At 39.3% G+C, this 15,951-nt stretch overlaps 1 pseudogene; it reads right to left on the minus strand.

Moving 5' to 3' along the window:
• Nucleotides 1–4,969: 4,969 nt before the first annotated feature.
• On the minus strand, nucleotides 4,970–6,969 carry LOC106635196 (small ribosomal subunit protein eS6-like; annotated as a pseudogene).
• Nucleotides 6,970–15,951: the final 8,982 nt, after the last annotated feature.

The raw sequence follows: 15,951 nt of genomic DNA on the forward strand, positions 1-15,951 counted from the left end.
AACCACTTCCTGGCTACTGCCTATGTTTGCTTAAGGCCCTGGGGCTCTACAATCAGCTGGTGGCAAAGCCAGCTGGGTGTAGGTCCTTCCTTTCAGGCTGGCAAGGTCCCCCAGGCTCCATGTGAGTCCAGGGGTGCCATCTGGGAGTCAAAAACCTTAGAAGTCTACCTGGTGTTCTACTGTACTGCAGCTGAGCTGGCACTCAAACCACAATATGTAGTCCTTCCTACTCCTCCCTTCCCTTTCTAAAGCCAGAAAAGCCTCAACCCACAGCCACCGAGACCCCAGGCCACGAGGAGTACTGCCAGACTATTGCTGATGTTCCCTTAAGGCCCAAGGGCTCTTAAGTCAGTTGTGGTGAATGTTGCCTGGCCGGGGACTCACCCTTCAGAGCAGTGGGATCACCTCTGGTGCAGGGCAGGTCCAGAAATGCTGTTCAAGAGTCAAGTCTTGGAATTAGAGACCCCATGATCCCACTTGATGCTTTAACTCCTGTGCTGTGCTGGTACCTAAGGCTCAAGACTTTCTCCTCTGCATTTCTCAAGCAGAAAGAGTTTTGTCCCATAACCACTACAGCTTGGAATATGCCGAGTCTCACCTGTAGCCAGCAAGTCTCAGAGGCTCACTCAAGGCCTTTGACACAGTACCTGGGTATTGCTGCTGCTTATTCAAGGCCCAAGGGCTCTTCAGTTAGCAGGTGATGAATGCTGCCAGGACTGAGTCCCTCCCTCAAGGCAGTTGGTTCCGTTTTGGCCCAGGGTATGTTTAGAAATGTTGTCCAGGAGCTAGGGCCTTGAATGGGTCCTCACAACTTTGACCAGGGCCATATCCTGCTATGGCTGAGCTGGTATCCAAGATGCAAGACAAAGTCCTCCCCAGTCTTCCCTTTCCTCTCCTCAAGCAAAAGGAAGTAGTCTCTTTTGGAGTCATGAACTGTGCAGCCTGGGGTAGGGGAGGTGTGCTGCCAACACTCCTTTGGCTGCCTCAGCTGATATCTCAGTATTTGGATGCCCCACCACCCAATTAGTCTCTGGGCCTAGTTGAGCACTAGAGCTCACCTAAGAGTTGTAGTCCTTATGGCCTAGACTGCCTTTCAAGTTTATTTAGAGACACAGAGTACTTTGTCCCTCGGTGGTAAGGTCTGTGGGAAGTCAAGTTCTGACCACTGGGATTGGTGATTCCCCTCTGGGTAGGGCTGGTTTAAATGCTCCTGCCATGGGCTGGCATCAGCTGAGTTTGGTCTGGTGTTTCTTTCTGCTGTAGCAGAACAGCACGGAGTTTATTGCTTCATAATTTCTGTGTTCACCCTCATCCAGCGCCCAGGAACACTCTGCACCACATTGCGGCCAGAGGTGGGGGAGGGGTGGCGTCAGCAATTCAAGATTGTTGTTTTCTATCTCTTCAGTGTCTCTTTCAGTGATACAATGTTAAAACCAGATACTATGAGGGCTTGCCTGATTTTTGGTTCTTATGATCGTGTTTTTTCTGTGTAGATAAGTTGTTAAATTGGTGTTCTTGCAGGGGGCATGATTGGTGGAGACTTCTATCCCCCCCCAATCTTTCCCTGCCTCCTTCCCACCTGAATTCTTGCATGTAACAAAAACTCTACTGCCCTTAGAGTTCAAACTGGAGTGGGTGTACAGGTTTCAGTTGAGTTAGACATGCAGTACCTAGAACCACTCTAAATGTTTCCCTGTCTGGCTTATTTTCTCCTAATCATAATCAGTCTCCAGTAAAGAAAGTGAGAAAACTTGGGCTCAGCCTCTTCATCAGCTACCATCTTCTTGTACAAAATTGAGAAACTATTTCCCCTATGAGTTTTTTTCTCAGATTTGCTGAACCTCAGGGAAAGAAGGACTCTCACAAAACCATTGACATAGGCCCTTGTTTTTTGTCCAAATTTCCTTGACCTCATCTCCTTTTCTAGTCTTTACCTGAATAGTTATAGGGAGAGGAAACTTACTACTCTCATTAATGGATGTAGATCTGGGCTATGAGTTGTGAGACCTACTGGACTGTGAAATAATAGTCTTGAGTGTTTGACTTATTCAAAAAGTAAATAATTTTGGAAATCCTTACTTTGTAGGGTGGCCCTATAATTTATCATCCTAACCAGGACACTCTTAAGAACAAAAGGAGGTGCTAATAACAATTACACTGGAGCAGTACAAATAAAATGGGACTATCCTGAGCAAACCAAGACTTATGATTACTTGGCTACCATGATTCTATGGCCACCAACAAGTGTTAAAAATTCCATGGGCAGGGCTGGGCCCCATCTTTAGTAATAAGCCCTGAATTTTGGTCTTGCTGCCCCCCTTACTTTCCACCCAAACTGTTAAGAGTCAATCTTTGTTGAACCATCTCCTGTTCTTTAACCAATTCTCTTGTGAGAATTTCAGCCCCAAAGCCATTTCAGAAAGAAAGCATGTACATATAGTCATAATTTCAAGCAAATTTCCCCCATAGGCACTTCATAGTCCTGACTACTATCTTGATCAGATGCATATTTAATGCCTTTTGATAGAGACACAGATGCAAACTGTTCAACCCTTTCTGAGGTGCTAGAATGCTGCCAGGTGCCAGTACAGTTGCTGTGAGAGCTACTGGAATGCCTGGAACTACCCTCTCTCAGTGTCCCCACAAGACCTGAATCTCAGGAAACTTACTGCAAGGTAACAGAAGGAGAGGCAGGGCTTATTAAGTTTCCTTCTGCAGGCCATTTGATTGCATTTCTGCCCTGAGCACAGACTTATTTGCATAGTTGATTTATAGCTTTAATTCAAATATTACTGTTGTTTCACATAAACCACTAACCTGATTTCTCCTTAGATTTTTCTTTTAACAATCACTCAATACCACATCGAATCCAGTGAAACCAGGAGCCGTTAATATGAGGCCTCCATTTCCATTTCCACTGGGACAGAGGAGTATGGAAGATGGAGAACGGAAAATGAGCTGTTAAGTTTCAGAAATGTTTACTCCCACTGCAGGGCAGTCTGGTGCACACAACTCAAGCACATTCAGCTTCAAGAATCTTTGATAAGAATCTTTGTTTTTATGTTACTGATTCTATAAGAGGAAGTTTCTTTTAAAGTTGCCTCTCCTCTTCTTTTCTTTATTTGTTCTTTCCAAAAGACAGTTAAAATTTATGGAGCCAAGCACTGCGCTAATGACTCAGATGATGGTAGGGCTAAAGACAAGTTTGTCCTGGCCCTCAGGGAGATTGTATTCTTGCCAGACAATACAGACATCAGGAAAGAATTACACATTCTTTTAATCAATTATGTATTCTCAACAACTGCTTTGCTGAATAGACATTTTAAATACAGTCTATCTAAAAGCACTAGAGAGATTCTGAGGTTACCAGAACTGAGGGGCCAGGATTACAGAGATAGGGGACATGCAGGAAAGTCAGCCTGTGACAGTTATTCCCTTGAGGCTTTTGCCTTTTCTTAAAGAGGAGTTACAGAACAAGAGGCAGAGAATGAGAGCAAGAGAGAATATGATAAGTTTCAGGAAAGAGCACAGTGTGACGAAAAAGCTAAGTGGCACTTTCATCAGTCTAACACTACAGGAGAGAGAAAACATTGAAGTTTGAGACTCTAAGAATGAGGGATCTTGGAAAACACACAAGATTTTCAGGGTGAATCAGGGATCTTGGAAAACACACAAGATTTTCAGGGTGAATCCTTCAAGGGCTACATTATAGAAGTGGGGTTGGATCAGAGGTTGACCAAGCCTTACAAAGTCTGAGAATAAACCTCAAAGAAGGGAGTCCCCTGATTGGTTTAAGGCGTTATGGCCCTGTTCTAACCACCTGCCAAGAGGATCAATGATTGGCTGATAACACCAAATAATGCCAATGAGGATGTGGAGCAAACAGGAATTCTCATTCATTGCTCCTATTCAAAAATGACACAATCATTTTGGAAGATAGTTTGCCATTTCCTTAAAAACCGAAATACAGTCTTACTATATAATCCAATAATTGTGCTACTGGGTATTTACCCAAAAGAGTTGAAAATTATGTCTACACAAAAATCTGAATGTGAATAGTAGCTTTATTTATAATGGCCCAAAACTGGAAGCAACCAAGATGTCTTTTAGTTGGTAAATAGATCAACAACATGTGGTTCATCCATACAATAGTATATTATTTGACAGTAAAAAGAAATGAGCTATTGAGCCACAAAAATAGGTGGAAGAACCTTAAATGCATATTTCTAGGCAAAAGAAGTCCGCTTGAAAGGAATACACACTATATGATTCTAACTATATGACATTCTGGAAAAAGCAAAACTATAGAGATAGTAAAACGATCAGTGACTGCCAGGGTTTAGAAGGAGGAGAGGGATGGATAGGTGGAGCATAGGGAATTTTTAGGGTATTATTGTATAATAGTGGTATATTCATGACATTGTGCATTTGAGGGAACATAGAGAACTATATAACACAAAGAGTGCATCTTAATACAAACTTTGAACTTTAGGTAATGATAACAAATCAATATTGTTTCATTAACTGTAACAAATGTATTATACTAAAGCAAGATATTAAAAACAGAGGAAACTGTATATGTGTGACAGGGAGAGCTTATATGGGAACTCTGTGCTACCTGTCAATTTTCTGTAAACCTAAAAAGTAAATTTTATTATAAAACAAAAACTAATTGATAAGCAATTTACAAGTAAAAAACTAAGAGATAGACAAATGTGCAATCACAGTAAGACACATTAACATACCTTGGTAACTGACAGAACAAGCAGAGCAAAATGCTCAGTGAGGACATAGAAAATCAGTAAAAACACAATTCAAGAAAACCTGATCTAACTGACATATGTACAACACAGTGCCAACAGTGGCAGAATACACATTCTATTAAGTGCATGTAGAACAAAACTGATTACAAGCAGAAACATAAATATCAATATACATATTTTTTGAGAGTCTAATCTCCTCTAATTACTCAAATAATCTTATTTTTGACTGCACTTGGACTTAGGGTAGAAGCTTGCAGAGAGGACAGTCTGCATCTCTTGGCAATCTGTTCCTGGCATTTTTCTTTGGCTTCCGTCATTGTCTTGGCCAGAAGTTTAGCCTATTCTGTGGCCTCTTTTTTATTTTTCTTAATACTTTGTTTCTTCAGAGCAATACACTGGTGTTTGTGTTGCAGGACACGTGGAATAACAAGATGCTGACTCTTGGGTGCTTTGGTCCTGGGTTTCTTACCTTTTTTGTCTAAAAGGTTTCTTACAACATATTGGAGGATGTCATCTTGTTTAGGCAGATTAAAAAGACTGTGGATTCTGCTAGCTCCTTTGGGCCCCAGGTAATGAGGTACCATAGTATCAGTCAGTACAGGAACATTATTCTCTCCTTTTTTAAATTTTACAATAACCAAGTTGAGAACATTCAGACTGACATCCACAATGCAACCTCGAACAGATTTGTGCTTTTTTTCTCCAGTTCTCCTTGGTCTATAACAGGAATGCCCCTTTCTCAGTAGCAGGCAGACACAGCCATGGGTCAAGACACACCACTGCATGGGGAAACCTTGTTTGTCATTCCCACCACTGACTCAGACCACATAACCACTCTATTCTTCACTCAGAGTGTTAGCAGCAACTTCTGTTACCACACACTTCTCATAAAAAGTATGAAATTTGCATTCATCATCCACTTCAATGAGTTTCTGGAAGCCAGTGGCTGGGAAGGACATATTCAGTTTCATCTTGAAGCAGTTGATCACCTCTGAGGTGTCATGAAAAGGTGCTCAATATATTTTAAGTGAACAATTTCATTCAGGCTGTGCTGGAATCAAGCACAAAAGAATGCTAAAACATCCCCAATTACTTGGAAATTAAGCAACATATTTTGAAACAATCCATGGATTGAAGGTAGAATCACAAGTAATATTATGAAATATTTCAAACTAAATGAAAATGAAAATATGATATAAAATTTTGGAGGATGCTAATAAAACTGTGGTTAAGGGGAAATTTTTAGGTCTAAATGCATACATTAATAAAAGATGGAAGGCTGAAAAATCTCAGTATCACTCTCAGAAAGAACATTCAATAGATCCCAAATGAAACTGAAAGAAAAAATAACAAAGAACAAAATTAATGAAACAGAAAATATAAACACAAAAGATTCAAAGAGCCAAAAGTTGAATGTTTGAAAAGGTGAATAACATTGTTAAATCTCTAGCAAGTCTAGGCAAGAAGAAAAGAGGAGAAATTAAAAAAAAATCAATAGCAGAAATAAAAAGGGAGATTGCCACAGGTCATTCAGAGATTTGGAAAGATAACAAGAGAATATACTGAAGAATTATATTCCTGAAAATTTGGAAATGTAGACGTAGGGGACAAATTTCTTAAAAGCCCATTTGTAAAAACCTGGTACAGTAAGAAATAGAGAATCGGAATGGTCTTATATCATTCAAAGGAATTGAATGTGCAATAAAGAACTCTTTCACAAAGAAATATCTAGGCCCAGCTGTCATCTTCTCCAGTAAATTCTTTTAAATCTTGAAGGAATAAATAAGAATTTTATGCAAATGCTTGCAGAAAGTTAAAAAGAAGAGGAAACATTTTCAAATTTGTTTTATGAGGACAGCATACACTTAATACCAAAACCTAACACATACAGGACCAGAAAAGAAAGTTACAGGAAAATCTCAAGAGCATAAATGAAAAGTCTAAACTAAAAATTAGTAAATAACTCCAGTGATGTATATGTGTGCATGTGTGTGCGGGGGAGGGGTAGGTAGACAGGTGACTGGTTTTATTTTAGGAATAAAGTTTGCAAACAGAGTTTGTGAAGTTTGTTTATATTTAATAACCAATGTTATTTACCACATTAACAGAATAGGGGAGAAAAATAATATAATAATCTCAACAAAGACATTTATAAAATCAATCCCCATTTATAATAAAAATTCTTAGCAAACCAAGAATGTAAAGGCCATCCCATATCTGATAACACTATTTACAAAAACCCTATAATGAGCATAATACTTAATGATAAAATATCAAAATTTTGCCTCTATGATCAGAAATGAGACAAGTATGTTTATTGTTAACTCTTTTTTTTTATTATAAGGTTTTAGGGTACATGTGCACATTGTGCAGGTAAGTTACATATGTATACATGTGCCATGCTGGTGCGCTGCACCCACTAACTCGTCAACTAGCATTAGGTATATCTCCCGATGCTATCCCTCCCCTCTCCCACCATCCCACAACAGTTCCCAGAGTGTGATATTCCCCTTCCTGTGTCCATGTGATCTCATTGTTCAGTTCCCACCTATGAGTGAGAATATGCGGTGTTTGGTTTTTTGTTCTTGCGATAGTTTACTGAGAATGATGATTTCCAATTTCATCCATGTCCCTACAAAGGACATGAACTCATCATGTTTTATGGCTGCATAGTATTCCATGGTGTATATGTGCCACATTTTCTTAATCCAGTCTATCATTGTTGGACATTTAAGTTGGTTCCAAGTCTTTGCTATTGTGAATAATGCTGCAATAAACATATGTGTGCATGTGTCTTTATAGCAGCATGATTTATAGTCCTTTGGGTATATACCCAGTAACGGGATGGCTGGGTCTAATGGTATTTCCAGTTCTAGATCCCTGAGGAGTTGCCACACTGACTTCCACAATGGTTGAACTAGTTTACAGTCCCACCAACAGTGTAAAAGTGTTCCTATTTCTCCACATCCTCTCCAGCACCTGTTGTTTCCTGACTTTTTAATGATCGCCATTCTAACTGGTGTGAGATGGTATCTCATTGTGGTTTTGATTTGCATTTCTCTGATGGCCAGTGATGATGAGCATTTTTTCATGTGTTTTTTGGCTGCATAAAAGTCATCTTTTGAGAAGTGTCTGTTCATGTCCTTTGCCCACTTTTTGATGGGGTTGTTTGTTTTTTCTTGTAAATTTGTTTGAGTTCATTGTAGATTCTGGATATTAGCCCTTTGTCAGATGAGTAGGTTGTGAAAATTTTCTCCCATTTTGTAGGTTGCCTGTTCACACTGATGGTAGTTTCTTCTGCTGTGCAGAAGCTCTTTAGTTTAATTAGATCCCATTTGTCAATTTTGTCTTTTGTTGCCATTGCTTTTGGTGTTTTAGACATGAAGTCCTTGCCCATGCCTATGTCCTGAATGGGACTGCCTAGGTTTTCTTCTAGGGTTTTTATGGTTTTAGGTGTAACGTTTAAGTCTTTAATCCATCTTGAATTGATTTTTGTATAAGGTGTAAGGAAGGGATCCAGTTTCAGCTTTCTACATATGGCTAGCCAGTTTTCCCAGCACCATTTATTAAACAGGGAATCCTTTCCCCATTGCTAGTTTTTCTCAGGTTTGTCAAAGATCAGATAGTTGTAGATATGTGGCATTATTTCTGAGGGCTCTGTTCTGTTCCATTGATCTATATCTCTGTTTTGGTACCAGTACCATGCTGTTTTGGTTACTGTAGCCTTGTAGTATAGTTTGAAGTCAGGTAGTGTGATGCCTCCAGCTTTGTTATTTTGGCTTAGGATTGACTTGGCAATGCGGGCTCTTTTTTGGTTCCATATGAACTTTAAAGTAGTTTTTTCCAATTCTGTGAAGAAAGTCATTGGTAGCTTGATGGGGATGGCATTGAATCTGTAAATTACCTTGGACAGTATGGCCATTTTCATGATATTGATTCTTCCTACCCATGAGCATGGAATGTTCTTCCATTTGTTTGTATCCTCTTTTATTTCCTTGAGCAGTGGTTTGTAGTTCTCCTTGAAGAGGTGCTTCACATCCCTTGTAAGTTGGATTCCTAGGTATTTTATTCTCTTTGAAGCAATTGTGAATGGGAGTTCACTCATGATTTGGCTCTCTGTTTGTCTGTTGTTGGTGTATAAGAATGCTTGTGATTTTTGTACATTGATTTTGTATCCTGAGACTTTGCTGAAGTTGCTTATCAGCTTAAGGAGATTTTGGGCTGAGACAATGGGGTTTTCTAGATATACAATCATGTCATCTGCAAACAGGGACAATTTGACTTCCTCTTTTCCTAATTGAATACCCTTTATTTCCTTCTCCTGCCTGATTGCCCTGGCCAGAACTTCCAACACTATGTTGAATAGGAGTGGTGAGAGAGGGCATCCCTGTCTTGTGCCAGTTTTCAAAGGGAATGCTTCCAGTTTTTGCCCATTCAGTATGATATTGGCTGTGGGTTTGTCATAGATAGCTCTTATTATTTTGAAATACGTCCCATCAATACCTAATTTATTGAGAGTTTTTAGCATGAAGAGTTGTTGAATTTTGTCAAAGGCTTTTTCTGCATCTATTGAGATAATCATGTGGTTTTTGTCTTTGGCTCTGTTTATATGCTGGATTACATTTATTGATTTGCGTATATTGAACCAGCCTTGCATCCCAGGGCTGAAGCCCACTTGATCATGGTGGATAAGCTTTTTGATGTGCTGCTGGATTCGGTTTGCCAGTATTTTATTGAGGATTTTTTCATCAATGTCCATCAAGGATATTGGTCTAAAATTCTCTTTTTTTGTTGTGTCTCTGCCTGGCTTTGGTATCAGAATGATGCTGGCCTCATAAAATGAGTTAGGGAGGATTCCCTCTTTTTCTATTGATTGGAATAGTTTCAGAAGGAATGGTACCAATTCCTCCTTGTACCTCTCTGGTAGAATTTGGCTGTGAATCCATCTGGTCCTGGACTCTTTTTGATTGGTAAGCTATTGATTATTGCCACAATTTCAGCTCCTGTTATTGGTCTATTCAGAGATTCAACTTCTTCCTGGTTTAGTCTTGGGAGAGTGTATGTGTCCAGGAATTTATCCATTTCTTCTAGATTTTCTAGTTTATTTGCGTAGAGGTGTTTGTAGTATTCCCTGATGGTAGTTCGTATTTCTGTGGGATCAGTGGTGATATCCCCTTTATCATTTTTTATTGTGTCTATTTGATTCTTCTCTCTTTTTTTCTTTATTAGTCTTGCTAGCGGTCTATCAATTTTGTTGATCCTTTCAAAAAACCAGCTCATGGATTCATTAATTTTTTGAAGGGTTTTTTGTGTCTCTATTTCCTTCAGTTCTGCTCTGATTTTAGTTATTTCTTGCCTTCTGCTAGCTTTTGAATGTGTTTGCTCTTGCTTTTCTAGTTCTTTCAATTGTGATGTTAGGGTGTCAATTTTGGATCTTTCCTGCTTTCTCTTGTGGGCATTTAGTGCTATAAATTTCCCTCTACACACTGCTTTGAATGCGTCCCAGAGATTCTGGTATGTTGTGTCTTTGTTCTCGTTGGTTTCAAAGAACATCTTTATTTGTGCCTTCATTTTGTTATGTACCCAGTAGTCATTCAGGAGCAGGTTGTTCAGTTTCCATGTAGTTGAGCGGTTTTGAGTGAGATTCTTAATCCTGAGTTCTAGTTTGATTGCACTGTGGTCTGAGAGATAGTTTGTTATAATTTCTGTTCTTTTACATTTGCTGAGGAGAGCTTTACTTCCCAGAATGTGGTCAATTTTGGAATAGGTGTGGTGTGGTGCTGAAAAAAATGTATATTCTGTTGATTTGGGGTGGAGAGTTCTGTAGATGTCTATTAGGTCCGCTTGATGCAGAGCTGAGTTCAATTCCTGGGTATCCTTGTTGACTTTCTGTCTCGTTGATCTGTCTAATGTTGACAGTGGGGTGTTAAAGTCTCCCATTATTAATGTGTGGGAGTCTAAGTCTCTTTGTAGGTCACTCAGGACTTGCTTTATGCATCTTGGTGCTCCTGTATTGGGTGCATATATATTTAGGATAGTTAGCTCTTCTTGTTGAATTGATCCCTTTACTATTATGTAATGGCCTTCTTTGTCTCTTTTGATCTTTGTTGGTTTAAAGTCTGTTTTATCAGAGACTAGGATTGCAACCCCTGCCTTTTTTTGTTTTCCATTTGCTTGGTAGATCTTCCTCCATCCTTTTATTTTGAGCCTATATGTGTCTCTGCACGTGAGATGGGTTTCCTGAATACAGCACACTGATGGGTCTTGACTTTTTATCCAATTTGCCAGTCTGTGTCTTTTAATTGGAGCATTTAGTCCATTTACATTTAAAGTTAATATTGTTATGTGTGAATTTGATCCTGTCATTATGATGTTAGCTGGTTATTTTGCTCGTTAGTTGATGCAGTTTCTTCCTAGTCTTGATGGTCTTTACATTTTGGCATGATTTTGCAGTGGCTGGTACCGGTTGTTCCTTTCCATGTTTAGTGCTTCCTTCAGGAGCTCTTGTAAGGCAGGCCTGGTGGTGACAAAATCTCTCAGCATTTGCTTGTCTGTAAAGTATTTTATTTCTCCTTCACTTATGAAGCTTAGTTTGGCTGGATATGAAATTCTGGGTTGAAAATTCTTTAAGAGTGTTGAATATTGGCCCCCACTCTCTTCTGGCTTGTAGGGTTTCTGCTGAGAGATCCGCTGTTAGTCTGATGGGCTTCCCTTTGAGGGTAACCCGACCTTTCTCTCTGGCTGCCCTTAACATTTTTTCCTTCATTTCAACTTTGGTGAATCTGACAATTATGTGTCTTGGAGTTGCTCTTCTTGAGGAGTATCTTTGTGGCATTCTCTGTATTTCCTGAATCTGAACATTGGCCTGCCTTGCTAGATTGGGGAAGTTCTCCTGGATAATATCCTGCAGAGTGTTTTCCAACTTGGTTCCATTCTCCCCATCACTTTCAGGTACACCAATCAGACGTAGATTTGGTCTTTTCACATAGTCCCATATTTCTTGGAGGCTTTGCTCATTTCTTTTTATTCTTTTTTCTCTAGACTTCCCTTCTCGCTTCATTTCATTCATTTCATCTTCCATCGCTGATATCCTTTCTTCCAGTTGATCGCATCGGCTCCTGAGGCTTCTGCATTCTTCACGTAGTTCTCGAGCCTTGGTTTTCAGCTCCATCAGCTCCTTTAAGCACTTCTCTGTATTGGTTATTCTAGTTATACATTCTTCTAAATTTTTTTCAAAGTTTTCAACTTCTTTGCCTTTGGTTTGAATGTCCTCCCGTAGCTCAGATTAATTTGATCGTCTGAAGCCTTCTTCTCTCAGCTCGTCAAAGTCATTCTCCGTCCAGCTTTGTTCCATTGCTGGTGAGGAACTGCGTTCCTTTGGAGGAGGAGAGGCGCTCTGCTTTTTAGAGTTTCCAGTTTTTCTGTTCTGTTTTTTCCCCATCTTTGTGGTTTTTATCTACTTTTGGTCTTTGATGATGGTGATGTACAGATGGGTTTTTGGTGTGGATGTCCTTTCTGTTTGTTAGTTTTCCTTCTAACAGTGAGGACCCTCAGCTGCAGGTCTGTTGGAATACCCTGCCGTGTGAGGTGTCAGTGTGCCCCTGCTTGGGGGTGCCTCCCAGTTAGGCTGCTCGGGGGTCAGGGGTCAGGGACCCACTTGAGGAGGCAGTCTGCCCATTCTCAGATCTCCAGCTGTGTGCTGGGAGAACCACTGCTCTCTTCCAAGCTGTCAGACAGGGACATTTAAGTCTGCAGAGGTTACTGCTGTCTTTTTGTTTGTGCCCTGCCCCCAGAGGTGGAGCCTACAGAGGCAGGCAGGCCTCCTTGAGCTGTGGTGGGCTCCACCCAGTTGGAGCTTCCCGGCTGCTTTGTTTACCTAATCAAGCCTGGGCAATGGCGGGTGCCCCTTCCCCAGCCTTGCTGCTGCCTTGCAGTTTGATCTCAGACTGCTGTGCTAGCAATCAGTGAGACTCTGTGGGCGTAGGACCCTCCAAGCCAGGTGCGGGATATAATCTCGCGGTGTGCCGTTTTTTAAGCCCGTCGGAAAAGCGCAGTATTCGGGTGGGAGTGACCTGATTTTCCAGGTGCTGTCCGTCACCCCTTTCTTTGACTCAGAAAGGGAACTCCCTGACCCCTTGCGCTTCCCAGGTGAGGCAATGCCTCGCCCTGCTTCGGCTCACGCATGGTGCATGCACCCACTGACCTGCGCCCACTGTCTGGCACTCCCTAGTGAGATGAACCCAGTACCTCAGATGGAAATGCAGAAATCACCCGTCTTCTTCGTCGCTCAAGCTGGGAGCTGTAGACCAGAGCTGTTCCTATTTGGCCATCTTGGCTCCTCCTATTGTTAACTCTCTTATATCCAACATTGTATTGAAGATCAGTTAGAAAATCCAAAGGATTTACACTAAAATAAGTTTGGCAAATTAGGAAGGTATGAGGTTAACATTTTTTTAAAAATCAGTATTTTTTATAAACTAATAAATAAAAGATTTTAAAATAAATCTTATTTTAAAATAAGATTTAAAATGACAATACTATCAAAAGCATCAAATATTTAGGAGTAAGTCTAACAAAACTTATAAACACAAATCTAAAAACTTTCTTGAGAGAAATTAAAGAATACATAAATAAATGGTATATATTCATATATGAAAGATTCAATAATGTAAAAATGTTAATTGTCAACCATTAATATATATTAAATGCAATCCAAATTAGAATTTTAGAAAGTTTTTGTTTTTTGTGGATATTGACAAAGTAATTCTAAAATTTGTATAGAAATACAAAAAGTCTACAAATATCTGAGGTGATCTTGAAAAAGAACAAAAATTATGGAGAATTTACACCATAAGATATCAAGACATTAGGCTACAGTAATTTAGACAGTGTGTTATTGGCATATGAAAACAAAACCATCTCGTTGGAATAGAATAGAAAATTGAGAAAGCAGAATCATATCCATATGGTTAATTTATTATAGAAGAAACAGTAATAAGTATACATTCCAACTAACTGTGCTGGGCTAAATAAATATGTACATGGAAAAAAATAAATCTTAAGCCTAACCTCATACCAAATGTAAAAATTATTTCCAAATGGGTTGTAGATATAAATGTTAAAGATTTTAAAAAGTGCTTCTGTAAGATAAAATCTTTGAGATCTTGTGGGTAGGCAAAGATTTCTCAAACAGAACACAAAATGTACTAACAGTAAAGATTGATACATTGAACTACATTGCAATAAAGAACTTATTTTCATGATTAAGAAAGAAAAATACAATAAAGAGAGTAGAAGACATTTGTTAAGAAATAAAGAGCTCCTGTAAATCAATATGAAAAAAAAGACATGAAAAGGCACTTTGCAAAATAATGATTAATATCATTATTAATCAGGGGAGTTAAAGTCACAATGAAATACCACAACAGAACAACAAGACTGACACAGTGAAAAATATAGATAATACTAACTCTTGTAAAGGATATGGATCAGTTGAAACCATTGTAAACTGCTGGTTTGAAACATTTCAGAAACTTGTTTAATAATATATACTGTCACTTAGTACAGACTGTATTAGTCAACTCAGGCTACCATAATAAGATACCATAGAATGGGTGGCTTCAACAACAGAAATATACCTTCTCACTGCTCTGGAGGTTAGAAGTCTTAGATTAGGTGCTAGAATGTTCATGCTCTGGTGAGGGCTCTCTTCTTGGCTTGTGCACAGCTGCCTTCTTGCTGAGAGAGAAAGAGAGAGAGAGATCCAGTGTCTTTTCCTCATTTTATAAGGGCACCAGTTCTATTGGAAGGCTTCCCTCTTATGACCTCATTTAACCTTACTCTCCATAAAGGCCCCATGTCCAGTACAGACACATGGGAGGTTATGACTTCAACACAAGAATTTGCGGGGAGGGGAGTCAATTTAGTCTATAGCACTTGCATTGTACATGATCTAGCAATTCCACTGCTAGACTGCAACCAATAGAAATGTGATGCCAAAAGACATGCTTAAGTATGTTTATAGCAGTATTTTTTATTATTTGCTGCAAACTGGAAATAACAAAACAGTGCATAAATGGTAAAGCAGCTAAATTATTTGTGGTCCTTTGTTACATGGATCTTTGCTCTGTATGAGGAAAATAAGTGAACTACTGTTAAATGCAATAACATAGATGGATGTCAAAAACATAATATTCAACAAAGGGAGCCAGACACAAAAGAGTACAATACAATTCCATTTATATAATGCTCAAAAACAGCAACACTTAATCAATGGCAGGAGCAATCAGGGTAATTATTTTCTTCAGTTCAGAACTTAAAAGATCATCTCGGCTGGGCACAGTGGCTCACGCCTGTAATCCCAACGCTTTGGGAGGCCGAGGCGGGCAGCTCATGAGGTCAGGAGATCGAGACCATCCTGGCTAACAGTGAAACCCTGTCTCTACTAAAAATACAAAAACAAAATTAGCTGGGTGTGGTGGTGGGCGCCTGTAGTCCAAGCTACTCGGGAGACTGAGGTGGGAGAATGGCGTGAACCTGGGAGGCAGAGCTTGCAGTGAGCCGAGATCGTGCCACTGCACTCCACCCTCAGCGACACAGCAAGACAATGTCTCAAAAAAAAAAAAAATCATCTCATGTATACTTTCCATTATACAGTCAGCCTTCAAGTTTATTAATACTCCTTTGGAGGTAATATGCATTTTTAGCTCCTTCTACTTTTAAGGATTTCTCTGTCTTTCATTTTTAGCAGTTTGATTTTGGTGTCCCTCACATGTATACTGTGCTCTGTTTTATTATTTATTAAATTAGTCCACCTGCCTCCATTTTTCAGTATATTCAGTTTGTCCTTTCTTTCAGTTAAATAACCCCATCTTCTCTATGGTCAATATTGTGTTAAATCTATCCATTATGTTTTTAATTTGATGTTTATTTGATTCTTTTTTTTATAGCTTCCAGTTCGCTGATGAAAATCTTTAATTTTTTTCCTTCTTTATACTTTTAAACATATGAATTGTAGTTATTTTGAAGTCTTTGTTAACATGAATACAGTGCATCCTCATTATTTGTGGATTCCATATTTGTGAATCTGCTTGCTTGCTAAAATTTATTTGTAAACCCCAAATCAATACTCATGGCACTTTCACAGTCATTTATGGAAATGTGCAGAGTGGTGAAAAATTTTATTTTC

The sequence above is a fragment of the Pan paniscus genome, chromosome 8, assembly GCF_029289425.2.
Source record: "Pan paniscus chromosome 8, NHGRI_mPanPan1-v2.0_pri, whole genome shotgun sequence".
In the NCBI taxonomy this organism is placed as follows: Eukaryota; Metazoa; Chordata; class Mammalia; order Primates; family Hominidae; genus Pan; species Pan paniscus.